Source organism: Benincasa hispida, chromosome 6, assembly GCF_027475165.1.
Source record: "Benincasa hispida cultivar pf3 chromosome 6, pf3_genome.v1.1, whole genome shotgun sequence".
Lineage (NCBI taxonomy): Eukaryota > Viridiplantae > Streptophyta > Magnoliopsida > Cucurbitales > Cucurbitaceae > Benincasa > Benincasa hispida.
The window spans coordinates 5084510-5105231 of record NC_143483.1 but is presented as its reverse complement, the minus strand read 5'-3'; positions in this window follow the sequence as shown (position 1 = coordinate 5105231).

The following is a 20722-nucleotide window of genomic DNA, read 5'->3' as shown; positions in this document are numbered from 1 at the left end:
TGTGAAGAGCAACGCATTCGCAGAGCATTCTGAAAAGTGTACAACTTTTTTGTTGTACGATTTTGACAAATTGATTGTGGAGTATGCCATGGCAGGAATTATCATAATTACACAATGGGACCACCAACATAGAGAGTCAAGGTCTATAAATAGCTTCCTTGAATTCATTGTTAAGGAGGCTGGTTTGAAGAGAAATTACAGAGAAAATTCGGGAGAACGACGAGACAAGGCTGAAAGGTAAGTCTCCGAGCACGAAATTCTTCCCATTCCCGAATCTGAAGCTCTGTGCAAGAGGTCACTTCTACCGGGAAAGCAAGCCTGAGAGGGAAGCTTTCCACTCCATCTCATCCACACGCCAGCAAGCACAACGTCTCCGATTGGGATCTGTGTCAAGACGTTGACACTCTTTCCGTATTTTTTTCTATTCTTTCATTCATCTAGTGTGTTCATCTTTCTTTAATCTTTCATTCACAAATCATGTATCAAACGCTGATCTTTAGATTTAAATTTCATTATCATATTCATTATCATCTCTCTTTTCTTTTCCGCACACTTATCATCCATTTTCTCCATCATGTGTCACTAATCCCCTAGGTTAAAGGGAAGGATTAAGCAAGTGAGTTAATCCTTATTAAGGTAATCGACTAATTTTAGCTAAAGCATGTTCGACGGCATCTTCACATGTGAGAGCAGAAGTGAAGATGTTATTCTGCCTATCGAGAGAAGGTTGGAAGAATGCGTTAACTAAAGCGAAAAGTATTTTCAGATATGGAAACAACCTTGCGTTCATTACGTTCATCTCTATTTCACCATAGACATATGGGAACGTGGTCGATCACTAAAAAATGTAAGCCAAGGGAAAGCGGAACCTCAGTTGTGTCCTTAACGAGATTGACGAACTTGCGATGTCCTTTCCCTCTACTCATTCTCTTTCTAATTCATTCACAAAACTTGTCACCGCATTTATTAGATTCTTTTGTACAACTTCACAGCCAGTCCTTACCCTGTAACATTAGTAGTTTAGTCATTTATTTTATCATCGCATTTTATTTACAACGCAATTTACATTTCTGCACAAACCAAATTCTTTATTATTTATGATAAACCGGTCGCATTTACCACATTAGTATCGCATCTAAACAACAACAATCCCCGTGTTCGACCTTAAGTCATTATGAGAAATTTGCATTGGAATTATACTTGGTTCCAGTGTAAGAAAACTTGTGACACACACTACATCATCGCATACTACTAAGCATATTACCATCAACGCATACATATAGACCATAGTATCGCAACAATATCTTTATCGCAAAGCACTTGAGCGCATAGAGCATCATCATATTCATATTCATTCATAAGCAACGCATTAGATAAAGAAAAATATAAATTTAATATAACAAGTTTTTGGCACCGTTGTCGGGGATAAGAACTTGAATCATTCACAATCATTCATAGTGTAACATATGCGTTCATAGCACAACATCATTTTTATTATCACACTTGTGCAAAGGAGTTTGTACAAAATCGGACCACGAAATTAGTCACTCTTACTTTGTAGCGTTGTTTACTGTTTAAGACTGACTATTTCAAAGCGATGAACTAGGTAACTTGACCTTAATCCTGAGCTAACTATGAACTCTTATTTATTCGGGATTATCCTTATATTTGCATAGGTGAGGGTTGGCTCAACAACGCCAGCTCAATAACCTCTCATTTCAGGGGTAAGACCGGATAGATAACTGGGGACATAGGGTGCAAGATGGAATTCACTCCTACCCGCTGTTAGGGATAGTAGAAAGGTTGTTCCGTTAAGTGCTGATTCTGGGTCTTGAACAAGGGGCCCCGCCCTCTCACTGGCCCGAGAGAGACTCAATTTGTTGATTAGATCACAAAACAGTTGTTCATCAAAGGATCAGTGAGTCTTAAGGAACAAGAGATAATTTCGGGGGTAAAACAGAGATTCAACCCAACCGTTATTATGAACAATCTGTGAAAGGTTAACTTACTAATCATGGTTATATCGAGTGGCCATAATATATCTACAGTGAGAGGAGTTCAACTATGGGCTTTAGTGGAGTGACCCATTAGTTAACGAATGGGGGTTAGTTCGGTATAATGAGTTTAGCCGATTAATCTCGGATCATTGGAGTCCATGATTTGTAGGTCCACGAGGTCCCCCTAGTAGCTTGAAAATGGATTAGCTCTAGAGTAGCGTGATAAATTAATTTGAAACGTTCAAATTAGAATCAAACGAAGTTGAAGAATTTATATTTAAATATGATTTAGATATATGAAGATGAAAATTTGTAAAATTATTTTAATATTGGATATTAAATTAATTAGTATTATTTAAATTGTTTAAATAATTATTTATTAATTTTATTAGAAAATTAATTTCTAAAATTAATAATTTTGATTTTTGAAATCAAAATTGTTTTTCTAAAATCAAATTTGGATTTGAAAATTGAAAAATACACAAAAGATGGAAAATTTAGTTTTTCCATTATCTTCTTCAAGTAGCTCACACTAAACCCACCATCTTTAGCTTCAATTACTCTAAGCATGAGTTGCATCTCATGTAGCCATTCTCATTACATGATGGTCTACAATATATTGAAGAGATTGGAGTGAATTTGAGGCAATGCAATCAAATTTTTTTTGTTGAAAATTCGGGTTGAAGAAGAAGTTTTTCAAGTGAGTTGCTGCTGTGAGTAACTCTCCAAGTTTTCCTGATTTCAGCTTATTTTGAGTTCCACAACTCAATCTAGAGCACCAAGAGAATAGTGGGGAAGATCTTGTGGTAGTCTGCAATAAGATTTGGAGGAATTTGTTGCTGGATTTCGAGAGTTCTTCAAAGGTATGACTTGAAACCCATTAATTTCTATGTAAGCATGCTTTAGTTTTTGCCAAAATTAATTAATTAGAGTGCATATCGATCCTCGCCACTTACGCTACGTGATGATACAATCCAACAAGTGGTATCAGAGCATCATATAAGCATTCAATTTGGTTTAATTTTGGTGTGGTGGATGTTTTATATGAGTTTTATGAAACTGCTGCACTGATATGGTTTTCTGAGTTTTGAATTTTAATTTCTCTTTAATTTCTCAATTAAATTTGTAATTAGCTCTTGCTTGATGAGCTTATATGTGTTCCCAAGAGTGTTTAGTTTATTTGGAGTCATTAGAGTTGAAATTAAGCTATAATTGAAGAAACAAGTGAAGAGACTGAGTTGTAGATTCTAGTTTATCAGCCTCTGTTCATATCGTCGTTAAGGTTCAGTGCTAGACGATCATAAAGCTTCAGGCATTAGACGATGTGAAGAAAAGCTAGACGATCGTGTAGCTTCGGGCGTTGAGCATTGAAGTGTTGTGTACTACACGATCGTGTAGCTTCACGTAGGAGCTAAACGATGCTATGCGATAGAACTACACAATCATTTAACTTTATGTGGCAGCTAAGCAATGCGTTGAAGAGCTATGCAATAGCACTACACGATCGCTTACCTTTGTATGCGTATTAAATGATCAAGATGAGGCGCTAAGTGATTGTCTAGTATTTGTCTGGCGTTAGACGATGGTGCTACACGATAGTGTTAGACACTAAGCATTCGTGTAGCATTGTCTGACACTAGATGATGACACTATGCGATAGAAGGAAGACACTACACGATCATGTTGCTTGGTCAAGTGCTATGCATTAGTTGCTACACGATCATGTTGCTTGATCATGCATTGTTGGGATCAGCGACTTCTTGACCAAATAAATTCAGAGCCTTCCCTCCGGTAGCAAAGACTTAGATTCCAGAGTACGGATGCCTTCAGAGGAGACTGTCCATCTTGTACCTGGTTGCGCTAGTACCTTCAGCGTGTCTCTCATCAATTCTTCTGTAGGATCATCAATGATAGTGCTCCCTGGTGCATCAGGGTTGTCCCTCATCTGATAAAGTTCATTGATGTCCTTTGCGCTGAAGTGTACTGTCTCTCCCTTGAAAGTCACCGCATCCCTATTTCTATGCAGACGCCCGCGATAGAAGTCCTATACTACCTGAGGCACAATGATGGAGGGGCACTGAAAGAAAGTGTCGTACCCATGTTCCACAGTGACACGCGTGACGAGATCAGGTAGTGGGGTTGGCATAGGGTAGAAGCCCATCTCGATCAGCATATCATCATTCTCCTTTCTCTTAGATGATCGCTTCTTTGCTGATGCAGGCTCGCTGCTTTCTGGTACGTTTTTGCCTTTTGCTTGCGCAAGGCGGGCTGCTTGCCTTAGTCTCTTTTCCCACTCCTTACGCTGTTCCTCTTTCTCGCGTTCAGCGAGTTCTTTGCCCTTACTTTTATACAAGCGCTTTTTGTTTGCTTCGCACTTCCTCCTCTTCTCTTCCACACACAATCTTTCCTCTTCTTCCTTCTTTCTCCTTTCTTCTTCTTCTGCCTCTCTCTTCTCTCTCAAACTCTTCTTCAAACTGCTCAGAGGCCAGCAATATGTGCTGATCCTCCTCGCGCTTCCGAATCCCTTCAAGTCGGGTAAGCTCGTTATTTCTTCGCATTTCTTTAAATTCTAATCTTCTTCTTCTGTTCCCTTCTGCGATGATGAGCTTACCCCGCTCCATCTTTTCCTGCTTCTCTTCTTCTTCATTTCTTCTTCTTTCCTCCTCTTCAAGTGCTAACATTAATTGTTGAGGGTCGATTCTAGACCCTTGTGGTGCATTCTCCTTGCGATGCCACATTAGGGGGGTTCCCTATTTTTCTTCTCCTTCGTCCGTCGAAACTAATTGTGTTGCTTCATGTTGTGGTGGCTCCATTAACTCCGTCGTTTCCCCTTATCCTCCCTTACGGAGGTCAACTCTCCATCCTTCTCGGGGCTTGTAGCTCTCTGTTTGGCTTTTTTTTCTTCTCTCAGGTGCCTCTTCTTCTTTCGGCACAACGTTCTCTCTTCTTTCTCCTCTCTCCTCTTCTTCTTGGCCTCTTCATCTTCGTCATCATCCTTTTTCTGTTTGTTCTTTCTGGACTTGTGATTATGCGCGACTTCGCCTTTCCAACCTTCTTTTCCTTTCTCTTCTTCTTCTTCTCGTCTTCCTACTCAGCCTCTGCTGCCTTCTTTAATCTAGCTCCGACTTCCCTCTCTACCTCAGCAACCTTCAACTCTACCTTCTTGGCCTCTTCTAGCAACACATCTCTGGCGACTTCGTCCATCGCAATGTCAGGAGCTATTAACTCTATCTTTGATTCTCCGACCTCTACAACTGCGATCTCGTTTTCTTCTCTTTCAATGATTGCAATCTCCTCTTCTTCCATTTGTGGAGGCTCATCAAAAACTTCTGCGATGATGGTGGCCTCTGAAGTCTCCGAGACCAAAACATCATTCCCTTTATCCTTTTCTTCAACCACCACTACTCCATCCTTTATCGTTTCCTCTGCCACAACCACCGTCTCCTCCTCCATAGGCAGTGGCTAGTTTACAACCCCTGCCTCGGGCAGTCCTCCTCCTTGATCCAAGGTGCTTAGGATGTTGCCAAACACCTCCATGTCGTTTCACTTCTTCCGCTCACTTTCAGTGGAGACGGATGGTGCTGGTGTTGGCAAGCTTTCAGTGCTTCCTCCTCTTATGAATGCAGGAGGCCTAACGGCCAACAGATTTCTCTGGGTTCTTCTAGTGGACCTTGGGATAGAACGGGTTTGGGCGGCAAGCCTGTGACTGGCAGTGAGGAATGCTGCCTCTCACATGGCTGCTTGGTCAGGGACAGACGGTGAAGCAGGTTGGTTTGAAGTTTGGTCGGCCATTGAAACAGATTTGGAGAAGAAAAGGGATCTGAAAAAGGGACTGGTAACTTAGAGCTTTTTGGGAGAGAAAAGAGTTCTGAAAGAAAAATGCTAGGGTTTCGAGTTGTTGGTAAAGAATTTCCAAAGAAGGGGAAAGGGGTATTTATAGGTTGGGCCGTGGTGGGGCCCAATCCGATTCACGCGGCGATTGACCTCGAGCATCTCAACAGGCGCGTCGTTCCACCTTCCGTATTTATGAAATTTTCATAAAAAAAATGTCCTTTTGTCTGCCAAGCCATAATTGCTTGGAGATACGAATCGATTGGACTTCTTCTCGAATTACCAGACAACATTTTCTTTAATATTTTATTCGAATGGAAGCAAGATAAGTTATAACGCATTGTGTTCACTAACGCAACTGTATCTTTGCAGAGGACGGGCAAAAATGCATATATCCCCGCAACACACCCCTTAACCAACGCATTTCTGGAGGATACCTCGACATAGTGCATTTGGCTAAGGACGGGCAAAGGATATATACGAGCGCAACACACCCCTCAACTCAATACAGTTGAGTATGGTGATCGCAATGCATTCCTAGTAGGCTTGGGATGCGTCCATTTCATTTTGCTTACTTGTTGTTCAATGTTTATTTTTGTAACACAGGCATTTTATTTTTGTTATTTTTATTATTTATTTTTCTTTATGACACAATCATTCACAAATTAAAGCTCATACACTGACTACAAAAAACTGAAAGAATTAAATGCAAGAATGAATTAAATGCACAGAAGTAACTGAAGAATGAAATTCGAAGAATTAAAGTTTGCATTAAATGAATCATTAAAGCTTAGTTTAGAAATCAAAGAAGGAATTTAGTAAAGTAGAATAAATGTAGTATCGAGATATGGACCGAAAATTTGCATTATGTTTGATGTTCGCAATCTATATCTCCGCAGGCGGTCAGGCTTGCCTGCTCCATGTCTTCACGGACATTGCTCTTTCCCTGTCAATCGTGGGGCTTTAAAATTGCTAGGCAGTGTTCTAGGTGTCCGATTTCTCAGCTCAGAAGCCAGCTGGCCCACTTGAATCTCCAGATTTCGTATAGAGGATGCTTGGGCCTGTATTACCGCATCATTCTTATCCATATATTGTTTCAGCAGTGCCTCCAACGATCCTCCTGAGGCATTAGATGATGATGATGGTTGTTGGTTTTGCTGTCTTGATTGCCCCTAATTATGGTGAAACAGAGGGTTCCCTCCCTCTGCTGGCCTCTTGATGGTTTATTGGCCCACCTAGGTTGGGATTGCCACCCCAACCGAAGTTAGGATGACTCCTCCAACCCGGATTGTAGGTATTGCTGAATGGGTTATTCTGGATGGCACACCCTTGCTGCAGATTCAATGGACATCCTTCAGCTCCCTGAGCCCCTCCACAGTTAACGCAACCAATTGCGGCCACTTGAGCTGGCGCAACGGGTTGTGCTGATTGTGGAGCAATGGCTCCTTGATTAATGGCCTTTGATTAGAGGATTGAGGTTACCATGGCCATCTAAGTGGCCAATGTAGTCATTGTCTCCCCCGAGACAATGGCTGTTTCATTTTTCCTTCTCTCGTTCCCTCGACCTCCATAACCGTCATCAATTCAGTCATCCATGTTCTGCGAGATGCGGTCGAGGATGACCTTGGCCTCTGTGTATGTTTTGTCCATAAAACCTCCTACCGCGGAGGCATCAGCAACAACCTACATTGCTCTGTTCAGGCCATTATAAAACGTTTCCATCAAGACGCAATTAGGAATCCCGATATGCGGGCAGTTTTTCACCAACCTTCTAAATCGCACCCAGGCGGTGCTCAAGGTCTCATTCTCTTTTTGTTCAAAGTTCAACACATCCTTCATAAACCGCTCAACCAGTTGCCCCCATGACGTGATTTCATTAGGCTCTAACGAATAAGCCCATTTCTTAGCCTCATCCCTCAAGGTGTAAGGGAACAGATATAACCTAATGTTCTCTAGAGTTACGCCAGGTAGGGAGAAATATCCGCACATCTCCACGAAGCTGGTCAGGTAGACATGCGGGTTTTCACCTTACAGACTGCCAAACTGCCCTGCGTTCTGAATCATTTGTAGCATGACCGGCTTGATCTCAAAAACGGGCATTCTCCTCAACAGTTGGCCTTGAGATTCCAGGCGAAAAATCGTACAGGTTGGGTGCCGCATAGTTTCGCATTGGGATATTGTGATCAGCTGCCAAGAATATAGGATCCTAGGCCAGTCGATCAACCCCTTGATTCATATCTTACACCACGTTATCGTTATTATTTTCCATGTTGGTCGCCTTTTTTCGCCTATTTCTTTTTTACGTATCCTTGTGCGGAAGGTTTGCTCGATCTCAGGGTCATCTACGAATTTCGGTTCAACACCAGAACTCATACACCGTCAGACTGCTCTCCATGTTAAACAGCCAGTACAACGAGATTTATCCTACAAAATACCAAAAACCACTCAAACAATAAACCGTTGACCAAATCCCCGGTAACGGTGCCATAAACTTGTAACGCGTGATTTGTATGTATGATATTCAATGCTTATGATGATGCGATACTACTACTATTTATGCGTTAATTAGAGATGCTCAAGTAGTATGCCCTGCGTTGTCACAAGTTTCCATACGATGGAACCAATTGTAATTCCACCGCAAGTTTCTCGGTGTGTTCCAAGGTCGAACACGGGGAAGTGGTGCCGGTTATTGCAGTATGTTCATGGCATATGCGAACGGGTTTTTCATTTCTTGATAAAAGTGTGTACAGTATGTAAATTACAATAAAATAAAGGAAAGCGGTAAAAATGCGATAAAACATAAAAATGCGATAAACCTAAGCTAGATGTTACAAGATACAGGCTTTATGTGCAAGATAATAGGATTAAGGCTGGTTGTGAAGGTTGTGCAAAGACGTGGGATGTGACGACAAGTCTTGTGAACAGATTAGAAAGAGAAAGATAAGTAGTACAAATAACGCAAGTTCTTAATTGAATTGAAGGTATAAATATTGTTCCGCTTTTCTCTTGGCGTACACCTCTCAGTGATTGGCCGCGTTTCCCACATGTCTATGTGAAACAGAGTTTAACGTAATGAACGTAAGGTTGCTTCCATGTCTGGAAGTACTACTCGCTTTAGTTAACGCACTCTTCTGACCTTCTCTCGATAGATCAGAATGACATCTTCACTTCTGCTCTCACAGGTGAAGATGCCATCTAGCATGTTTTAGCTAAACGTATTTTATCACTTTAATACAGATTAAGTTCTTGGTGATTTATATTGCTCATCAAGGAATTAAGAAAACATCAAGGAGAAAGTGACTAATGAGTGAACAAAAATAAACAGAGAATGGTAAATGAAATCTATCGAAACATTCAATATTTCTACTAAGTGTTTGATACATGATGTGTGAATGAAGAGATAAAGAAAATATGGAATATAGTGAAAGAGAGATAGAACAGATACAATCTGGTGCCAATGTCTTGGCACAGATTCGATGGAAATCTGCTTGCCAGATCGGATGGTTTCAATGGTAGGAAGAGCTTCTCTCTCAGGCTTGCTCCACCGGTAGCAGAGGTTTCTGTACAAAGCTTCGATCGGGTATACAGCTGGTCGAATATGAGATTTACCTCTCGGCCTTATCTCTTTCTCTTCTCAGATTTCTTCTTTTCAGCACTCAGCTCAGCCTTTTTCTCTCTAAAATCTTACAGCACTTAGCCCAGTATCAAATAGCATAATTTTCTCTGAATTCGCTGGGATATTTATAGGAGCAGATCCTTTGACTCCAGCCTTGTGGTCCCCACTTTTGTTATGGAAATTCTGAAGATGGAGGGATATTATTCCTTCTGTTATGCAATCAGACTGTCAAATCTGCACAACGAATAGTTGTACACGTGTCTCAATCCTCCGCCTTTGCATTGCTCAGCTGCATCTTTCGATCATGGGTTTGCATGCGATGTTTGTTTTTATTACCACATGCGGTCGAAGCATAACTCTGGACCGACTGTCGCATTGCACCGTTACTTTGGTAATCGTCTCTTCATGGTTGATCGATGGGCGCAATGTGACAGAGATGCGTAGATTAGTTTCTCATACGCCTTGAGCACAAACGGTGACTTGGTCTCCTGCAAAACAAAGTAAAGTTTGGTTTGTCCTCCATCTTTTTGGCATTAGTGGGTGTAATTGAAAATATTTATAATTATTGTCATACTAGGTTAATTTTCATACAATTGGCGCATAATTACTAACTTTTAGCCGTAATATCTAGATAAGGTGGCATAAATAACTTGCTTGTTTTTGCCAAAACTAAAACCATATCAGTCGGTGTTGAATTATTTATGCATTGGATGCATGTTATAATTAAATAAATCTTACATGTGCATATAGTATGTCATGTAGATTTAAAATCCCATCGTAGGAAGCATGCAACATGCATTGAAAGTATGTTAGATTTTGTTTTAATATATAGTATGCATGTTAGGATTTCTTGTATTTAATATAATGGTTATATTAAATATTGAATGCTTTTATGTATGTTGTGGATGTTTATCATGTCTAAAGTTTTATAAGTTGTTATAAAATTGGGTTAGACATTTAAAATCCATAATAAAGAATAGTTGCATGCTCACGTAAGTTAACCACTTATTTTAATAGTTAAAATAGGTCAAGAAACATGCAAAACTAGGGTTACAAACTCAACCGGTATATAATACTGTCGAAGCCTGGGGGTATTTAAATTGACGGTCTATGGAACACCTCCTACCTAGGGATTATGGTCGATTTATTGAGCGTTGGTAACTGGTTTTATGAGCATACGTGAGCGAGGTGAGGTAATAAAAAGGTTTATCACCTAGACATCTTAGGTTAAGTCCATTTATAAGTGTTATACTTGGATAAACCACATAGACTTAGGGTTGTTTTATTAGTCGAAAAAGAACCTAAGTATAAATTTACCCTTTTAAATAGAACACTTAAGTGGTAGTTCAATAACTTCTATATGATAAAGTTATTAGAAAATATTAGTGGGAGATTAATAACATATACGATATGTTATTCTTAGCTCTTACGTCCCTAAGATTTCACAATCTAGATTTAAGCGGTACTTCGTGTCACCCTAGAAGTGACCTCCATTTGAAAAGTGTTTTTTAGCTTAAATTTAGGTTTTGGTGAATAAGGGGAAGTTGTTCGAATAAAAATCAAGTATACGATTTCAACTGCCACGTGTCCACATAGTTCAACCGTGAGATTCATATGACACTTTGTTTCACCCTAGAAGTGACCTCCATTCAGAAAATGGATGTATGAGTCAATACCAAGGTGAACGGGGGAAGTAGTTCATAGTAAGTGGTTGAAGGAAAATTTTCAACATATCCTACGGTCTCTTTCGACAATCATCCTTCTCCCTAAGGCATGATGCCATAAAATATGTTTACAAAAACCGCATGAAAGAGGGGACCTCTGTTCATGAACATGTCCTGGACATGATGGCCTACTTTAATGTGGCAGAAGTAAACGGTGTTGTTATGGACGAGAGAAGTCATGTTGGTTTTATTCTAGAATCTCTTTCGAAGAGTTTTCTGCAATTCTGTACGAATGCATTGATGAATAAAATTGAATACAGCTTGACTACTCTGCTGAATGAGCTACAGGCTTACCAGACTATGTTGAAAACTAAGGGTCTGGAATCAGAAGTAAACGTTACTACTACTGAAAAGAGAGGAATGTCCTCCAAGCCTGATGTTGCCTCCTCTTCGAAGAGTAAGAGTATTCTTGTGAAGAAAGGCAAAGGGAAAGGGAAGAAGAAACCTACTGGAAAGAAAGGCAAGGAAATAAAGGGAAGTGTTTCCACTGTAACGAAGAAGGGCATTGGACGAGAAACTGCCCTCAGTATCTTGTAAAGTACAAATTGTATATATTTTTGTTGTGAATGAAATGTTCATTTTCAGAAAATTATGTTTATTCTATCTCATAGCAACTTCTGTTAAGAATCAAACTGTTAAAAGTTATTTGAAAATATTCAGATATTTAAATGGCTAAGATCAAAGTATAGTAAGTTTAAAGATTTCTAGATCTGACTGTTAACAAGAGTTGTTGAGAAAGGTCAGACGCGTTTTACTCAAAGAGTTCAGAGTACCTCAATGTAGTGGGAGGAAAATGTGCTTCCTAACCATTATTGAGAATAAGATGCCATCCCATATAGTTTAATTAAAAGCCTACTGTACACTGACATGTTTACAATGATTCTCTCGGCTAAAGTGTTTGAGAATCACCTAGTAGGATTACCAAGTTAATAACCTAGGGCAAGTGAGAGAAATATCGGGTATGGGATACCGAATGGCAAACCATAGGTATGGGATGCCCTAGTTTATTGTATTTCTCTAAAAGACTCCAAAACTCAGTCTTATATATTGGATATATAAGTTATCACTGGAGTTTTAGTCCAAGTGGGAGTTTGTTGGGTTTTATGTCTTAAAACTCATGTTTTGTAAACAAAAGAACTTATTCTGAAAATATAAGTTGTTATTGAATAGATGTTTTGCTTATTAGAAATCCAATAAACCTAAAAGTCCTTTGAATATTACATGAGTACTTAAACTTTACGTGGAGACATAAAAGTGGATCAGATTTGAGTAAATAGTCAAAATGATCTATAGTATATGAATAAGGTTGGGTGCCTTATTCTGGTAACACTATTGGATGCGGCCTGCTCTGTAGTTATTACAAAGAGTTGTAAAGTGCTACAAACGAAGTGGTTCTAATTTGTTCATATTGGGACATGAGAAGTGGGGGTATCCTTGTGCAAAAGGGTTTGTACAAGATCGGACCACAAAATTAGTCACTCTTACTTTATAACGTCGTTTACTGTTTAAGACTACAATTTCAAAGAGACCTAGGTAACTTGACCTTAATCCTGAGCTAAGTATGAATTTCTGTTTATTCAGGATTATCCTTAGATTTGCATAGGTGAGGGTTGGCTCAACAGCGCCGGCTTAATAACCTCCCATTTCAGGGGCAAGACCGGATAGATAGTTGGTCCGATTCTCTTAAGGTCCTGTTCGATTCAACCTCAAATAGTTTTTAGTTGGTCTGGTTCAGACACGGTTGGTCTGATTCAAGCTACTTGGGTTCGGTTTGGAGCAGTTCGAGCGGTCCAAAAGCGGTTTAGAAGTTGTTTTGTAATAATTAAGCTTTTACTTGCTTGTTTTTGCTAAAACTAAAACCATATCAGTCTGTGTTTAATTATTTATGTATTGGATGTATGTTATAATTAAATAAATCTTGTATGTGCAGCTAGTATGCAATGTAGATTTTAAATCCCACCATAGGAACCATGCAACATGCATTGAAAGTATGTTATAATTTGTTATAATATATAGTTTGCATGTTAGGGTTTTTTGTATTTAATATGATGGTTATATTCAATATTGAATGCCTTTATGTATGTTGTGGATGTTTATCATGTCTAAAGTTTTATAAATTGTTATAAAATTGGGTTAGACATTTAAAATCCATAACATAGAACAGTCGCATGCTCACATAAGTTAACCACTTGTTTTAATAGTTAAAATAGGTCGTTAAACTTGTAAAACTAGGGTTACAAACTCAACAGGTATATAATTATACGACTTTGACCAAAATGTTGATGAGTCTTCTGTCTACAAGAAAATGATCAACAGTTCAGTAGTTTTCCTAGTGTTGTATGTAGACGATATCCTATTCATTGGGAATGATGTAGGACTACTGACTACAGTTAGGAACTGGCTAGCGACCCAATTCCAAATGAAAGATTTGGGAGAGGCTCAGTTTGTTCTTGGTATACAGATCTTTTGGGATCATAAGAACAAAGTGCTAGCACTGTCTAAGGACTCGTACAATGATAAGATGTTGCTCAAGTACTCGATGCAGAACTCCAAAAAGAGCCTACTACCGTTCAGGCATGGAGTTACTTTGTCTAAGGAAATGTGCCCTAAGATGCCTCAAGAGGTCAAAGAGATGAGATGGGTCCCATATGCATTTGCCATTGGCAGTTTGATGTATCCGATGTTATGTACAAGACCTGACATCTGCTACGTTGTGGGGATAGTCAGTAGATATCAGTCTAATCCAGGACAGGGTTATTGGACTGCCATTAAGATCCTCAAGAATCTTCGAAAAGTGAGGGGCTACATGCTTGTGCATGGATATAAGGATTTGATCCTTACTGGATACACGGACTCTGAATTTTAGACTCATAAGGTTTCTCGAAAATCTACTTCAGCATCAGTGTTCACTCTTAACAGAGAGGCTATAGAATGGCAAAGCACTAAGCAAGGGTGCATCGCTGACTCCACTATGGAGATCGAGTATGTAGCGGCTTGTGAAGCTGCTAAGGAGGCTGTTTTGCTCAGGAAGTTCCTGACTGATCTAGAAGTTGTTCCAGACATGTCTAGGCCCATCACCCTTTATTGTGATAATAGTGGTGCTGTGGCGATTTTCAGGGGGAGCCTAGGAGTCACAAACACGACAAGCATATAGAGCAAAAATACCATCTCATTTGCGAGATTTTGCATCGAGGGGCCATGATAGTCACGAAGATTGCTTCAGAGGACAATGTTGCTAATATATTTACGAAGACTCTCACGACTATAGTTTTTTAGGGTCACCTACAGAGCATGGGTCTACGGGACCATCCGCGGCCGGACTAGAGCAAGTGGGAGATTTTATACTGGGTCTTTGTGCCCTAGTTTATTGTTTTGTACTTGTATTTATCTTGTACACCCCACTAGCTTTAGGACAAGTGGGAGATTGTTGGGGTTGATGCCCTAAATCTCAAAGGGTCTTGTAGTTTGTAAACAAGTGTATGAACAAACATTTGTGATGTAATAATATGAGTATTGTCTTCACTATTGCCTATGAAATATGAGATATTTTAGTTGTATTAACCATAAACCAATAAACTAAGATCCCTGGTTATTGTTGTAACTTAAGCATATATGTGGAGACATACAAGTGGATCATATCTTAAGTGATAACCTAAATGGTCTGTAGTATATGGATGAAGGAGGGAAACCTTATTTAAGTGACATTACGGATACAACTTGTTTTGTAGATGTTACAAGTATTGTAAAGTACTAAAATGATCTAATCCTGATCATTCATGTGGAGACATGCAAACGGACTATCCTATACAAAGGAGTTTGTATAAGACTAGACCACGAAATGTTTAGTCTCATTATATAACGCTGTTCATGATAGAGATTTTCATTTCACTAGGATGACCATAGGAACATGACCTTAATCCTGAGTGAATTGGGAACTCCTGCCTATGAGGGTGGTCCTTTGCGGGTTTTCATTTCACTAGGAGTGACCAGATCGCCGACTCAAACCTACCACTTTGCGGATTCGTTTGATTGGGGAGCTGGGAACTCAGCTACACAAGACAGAATTCACTTCTTCCCCAAAGTATGGGTAAGTAGATAGATTGCTTCCTTAAGGGCTGATTGTGGGGCTTGAACAATGTGGCACCACACCTTCTCATGGCCCAAGAAGTGTTCACTCATAGTAGTGTTGGGATTGGTGTCCTAATTCTTCTGGAGTCTCGTAGCTTTGTAAAGGTACACATTGTTTAATGAATAAAATAAGTGTTATTTAATTCTAGCATTTACTCATATCCAATAAACAAAGCTCCTTGGTTATCTTATGTGAACTTAAGCATGTATATGTGCTATACGAGTGGATATGCCTTAAGTGATAACCTAAATAGGTCTGTAGTATAAGGATTAAGGTGGAATGCCTGATCCTAGTGACACTACGGATACGGCTGGCTTTATAGAGTTTGCAAATGTTGTAAACTACTACAGATGGTAGATCCCAACCATTCATGTGGAGACGTGCGAGCGGGGGTGTCCTATACAAAGAGTTTGTATAAGACCTAGACCACGAGATGACTAGACTCTGTATATAACACCATTGATACTAGAGACTTGCATCTCACCTAAACGACCATAGGTGACACGACCTCAATCCTGAGTGTTTTGGGAACTCCTGCCTTTGAGGGCGGTCCTTTGATTAGTATGGGTGAGAGTGGTCAGATTGCCAACTCAAAATGCCTACCTTTTTGGGGACTTGTCTGATCTGGGAGATGGGAACTCAATCCACAAGATGGAATTCACTCATTTCCTGAAGCAGAGATAAGTAGAGAGATTGCTCCCTTACGGGCAGATTCTGGGGCTTGAACATAGTGGCCACAACTTCTCTTTGGTAGAGAAGACTCAGTTATATTAGGACTATGACTTATGTTCATTAGAGAGATCAATGGTACTTAAGGAGACAGATGTAACTACACAGGCATAACGGTTATTGGTCCAGCTGTATTTACGAGCGATCTATGAAGGGTTTTCGCACTGTTGATTGGTTAAGAAGGACACATAATATATCTGTGGTATGGAGAGTTCAGTTGTCGAACTTTAGTGGAGTGCCTGCCAGTTAATAGATGGTGAATCTCGTGACTAAAGAGTTTAGTCAGTTATTCACGTACCGTTGGAGCTTCGAGCTACAGGTCCATAAGGTCCCCTTGGTAGCTCAATGGATTCAGTTGAGGATCAATTCTTGGTGTTGATTTGAAATGTTCAAATTGAAAAGAGGTATTTTGATTATATATGATATAATCAGTTTGATGTGTGAGATACATCCAGTGGAGGATTGATGTAAATGAGATTTACATTAAGTACCATGGAATAGAAAAAGAACTATGGTTTGTATGTTTCATGAGATGAAATATTAAAACTATAGGTTATAAATATAGTATGATAAGTTGGTTATCATTTATATTTATAATAATATTAATTATTGGATAATTAATTCTTTTTCTTTAATAATTAATGGAGTGGGAGGTTATTGGATTCATGGTAATCGTGAGTTTAAAAGGAAAATGGTTTTCCTAATTTTAGTATGATTTACACATTGTTGAAAAGTTTTCGTAAAAATTTTTTGGAGTTTTCTCTCTCGCACAAAAGAATCTCATGGTAGTCGTCAAGTAAATACAGATTTACTAAATGACGGTTGGGCGAGCTAAACGATCGTGCAGTGGCGAGCTAAACGATCGTACAGTATTTACCAAACGATCGCATAGTTTTGCTAGTGATCACTTGCCCAAAGTAAACGATCGTGTACTGTCTATAGACGACAGACCTAGCTAAACGATAAGCTAAACGATCACATAGCTTTTGCTAGATGGTCTCTTAGCTTTATCTAAATTATTGGGCATCGACCTATATGATAGGTCTTCGCCATCTCCCACTTGCCCAGTCGTGTACACGATCGGTGTTTCCTCCTTCGTCTGCCTCAATCCAAGTCCGAACAGAGCCCACCCTCTGGATTCTCACACCGAGAATACCAAGGTAGCCTTGTTGGTGGTGCCATACTCAACTCGATACCATCGACATTTTCTGGAGGTCGTTTGTGATGTTGCTGAGGAGTTCGTGGCCAAGGCGATCGTTGAGGATGAGCGTGAAGTGTTCGTGCTGTGTGGCGGTCGTGTAGATCGAGCATTCGAGGTTGCTATTGTTCGAGCGTTCATGCATAATGGAGCGTGGAGATGCATCTACAAATGTTCGTAAAGTCCCTTTGTGCATTTGTAGTTTCATGCTGTAATTTCTATATGAATTGTATAACCGCTTGTTTGAAGTCGATTGTAAATATATTGTTCATTTATAATTGTGATTTGGAATAATCTTGTTTCCACTGCTCATGGAAATCTCGGGATCTGATTTCCTTCAAGTAGGACTATGATGTATTGTTCATTGGAGGAATCAGTGGTACATAAGGAGTTAGATGTAACTATAGGGGCAAAACGATAAATTGGCCCAGTTTTACTTATGAGCGTTTTGTGAAGGGTCATCGTATTGTTGATTAGTTATATCTGATGGACACAGGAATATATCTATAGTGCGAAGAGTGCAGCTGTCGGTCTTTAGTAGAATGTCTGACAGTTAACAAATGGTGGATATCGTGATTAAATAGTTTAGTCAATTATTCACGTACCGTTGGAGCTTCAAGCTACAGGTTCATAAGGTCGCCTTGGTAGCTCAATGGATTCAAGTTGAGAATCAGTTTTAATTGTATGTGATATAATTGATTTTATGTATTAAATACATTAATTTGAGGAATTGATATAAATATGATTTATATTAAATAAATGAGAAAAGAACTATGGTTTATATATTACATATGATGTGATATTAAAACTATAGGTTATAAATATAATATGATAAATTAGTTATTATATTTATTTATAATAAAAACAATTATGAGATAATTGTTTGGTTGGTTACTCTCCTTTAACCGTTACATGTGTGAAGTTACTATCAGTTTTGATAATTGATGGATAAAAGTGAAAAAGGTTTTTCAGTTTTTTTTGGAATCGAACACATTGGATCGAGTAAAAGAAAAAGCTATACGATAGCCCTTTGAGAGAGTGAATGACGAGTAAGTTTACTATATGATAGCTTCTCGTTTACTAGACGATCGAGTCCCCAATCTATACGATAGCTTCTCGTTTACTAGATGATCGAGTCCCCAATCTATACGATAAACTTAGCCTTTTTCCCACTTCCTCAATCGTTTAACTCGATTATATACTTCCTCATTCTCTCTATCAAATCCACACAGAGTCCACACCTCATGAATTCTCACACCAAGAATACCAAGGCAACCGAGTGGTGGTGTCAAGTGTTGTTGTTCGAGGGACGAGGATTGAGTCTTACTCGATTGAGTTCGAGCATCTGACAGTTCGTGAATTGCTCTGGTTGTTCGTTGCGTTTATACTCGTGATCGAGTTTACTGGGACGCATGACTGGTGTAGATTGAGGGAATACTTGAATAAGAGTTCTTCAAAGGTATGTCACTCGATTTCTTTTGTTTTAATTGAAAGCATATTGGAATTTACTTTATAATGCATAACTGTGGTTGTATGTTCGTAAATGCTTTATTATTTCATAATGGGTTATTGGAACGATCTTGCTTACGCTCAATGGTTCTCTTGAATAAGAGTTCCTTCAGTTTTGTCTAAGGCGGGTTCTAACTAGGCTGGGGTATTTAAGCTGACGAAAACGGAACACCCCTACCTGGGAACCTACCTAGAAAGGTGAATTAGATAGATTTGATGCATGCATGCAAATTTGATGATAGTCTGTTAAAGTGTTTAGTGAGACCGAATCAAACTTGTTTAATTATCAAAAGCAAGAGTCGTTTTTTGAGCAAATTAAACACTCGCTTAGTTAAAATCAGTACCTGGATTTACTAAGTTAATGAATCCCTAGCTAGAACATTCAGTAGGAGTTACTTGGGGTATATGATACTTCACTTAAACCTCTATACGTTTCTCCTTAAAAGTTTACACCGTGAGATCTATCCTCGGCCTTGAGGCACCCTGGGAATGTCCCCCTAAAGGATGGTGTTTAGGTAGGTCAATACCAAGGTAAATGGAGAAAATGTTCATAGTAAGTGGGAACGGGACGTGTGAAAACATATACCACGATCTCTCTCATTAGGTTGGATAACGTTTTCGTGCATCACCTCGAGGCACCCTGGAAGTATCCCCCTAAAAGATGGTTGTATTTGCACAACTTCTTATCTGATCTTCTGAAAAGGATAGTGTTGCTTTAGTCTCTCGTCCTAATATGCTTTTTCCATATGGTGGGCACATTATGGCGAGACTCTAAGGCCTAAAATGAGGGACTACACTTACGCGAAATTGCTAAGGTTGTTAACAAATTCTGGACCGAACAGTGGTAACTATTAGAGTCAGTTATAAAGAGTTGTTTTTGTCTAATGGTTGAGAATGTCTCATCCTAGTGAAGGGACATTTGATCACCCCATCAGTGACTTTTGTCCTATCTCTCTGGGGCATCATTGCAAAATAGATATCACTTAGGGTACAATAAAACTATTTTGCTAAAACCTAAAATTGGTATTAAAAGTGGTAATGCAAGTAGACTCATTAAGTTTGTTCTTCTTTTCAGCAACTTTTAAAATGACAACCACTACTTTAGCTTTATTAGTCGCCAACAAACTGACCGGCGATAACTACGCGAGTTGGAAAAACACGATAAACACTATACTTATCATTGATGACCTCCGCTTCGTCCTTATGGAGGAGTGTCCTCCTATTCCACCTCAAAACGCTGCTCGAAATGTTCAGAAGTCGTACGAGAGATGGACACGGATGAATGAGAAGGCCTGAGCATATATCTTGGCTAGTCTGAACAAAGTTTTGGCCAAGAAACATGAGCCCATGGTCACTGCATGTGAGATCATGAAGCCTTTGAGGGGAATGTTCGGACAACCATCCACATAACTCAGGCATGACACTCTTAAGTTCATCTTCAACTCCAAAACGAAGGAGGGAACCTCTAATAACCATGAACATGTTCTAAATATAATGGTCGACTTTAATGTGGCGGAGATGAACGGGTCTCGCATCGATGAGGCCATTCAGGTTAGCATAATTTTGGAGATGTTACCAGAAAGTTTCCTACACTTTGTAAACAACGATATTCTAAATATGGTTGATTACACCCATAAAACTCTCTTGAACGAGTTGCAGACATTCCAATCCTTGCTGAAAAGCAAGGAGAAGAAGGTTGGTGAAGTAAATGTTGCTTCATCATCTAAGAAGTTCCATCGAGGTTCGACCTCTGGAACTAAGTTTGTACCTTCTTCTTCCAACACCAGCAAGTGGAGGAAGAAGAAGAAGTGTAGTAAGGGGAAAGGTAAGGCACCTGCTAACCCACAACCTGCCGCTTCGCGGGGTAGATGACCAGTGTTGGTTGACAAGGGAAAGTGTTTCCACTGCAACAAAGACGGGCACTGGAAGCGGAACTACCCACGTTATTTAAAGGAGAAGAAGAAGGCCAAACAAGGTAAATGTGATTTA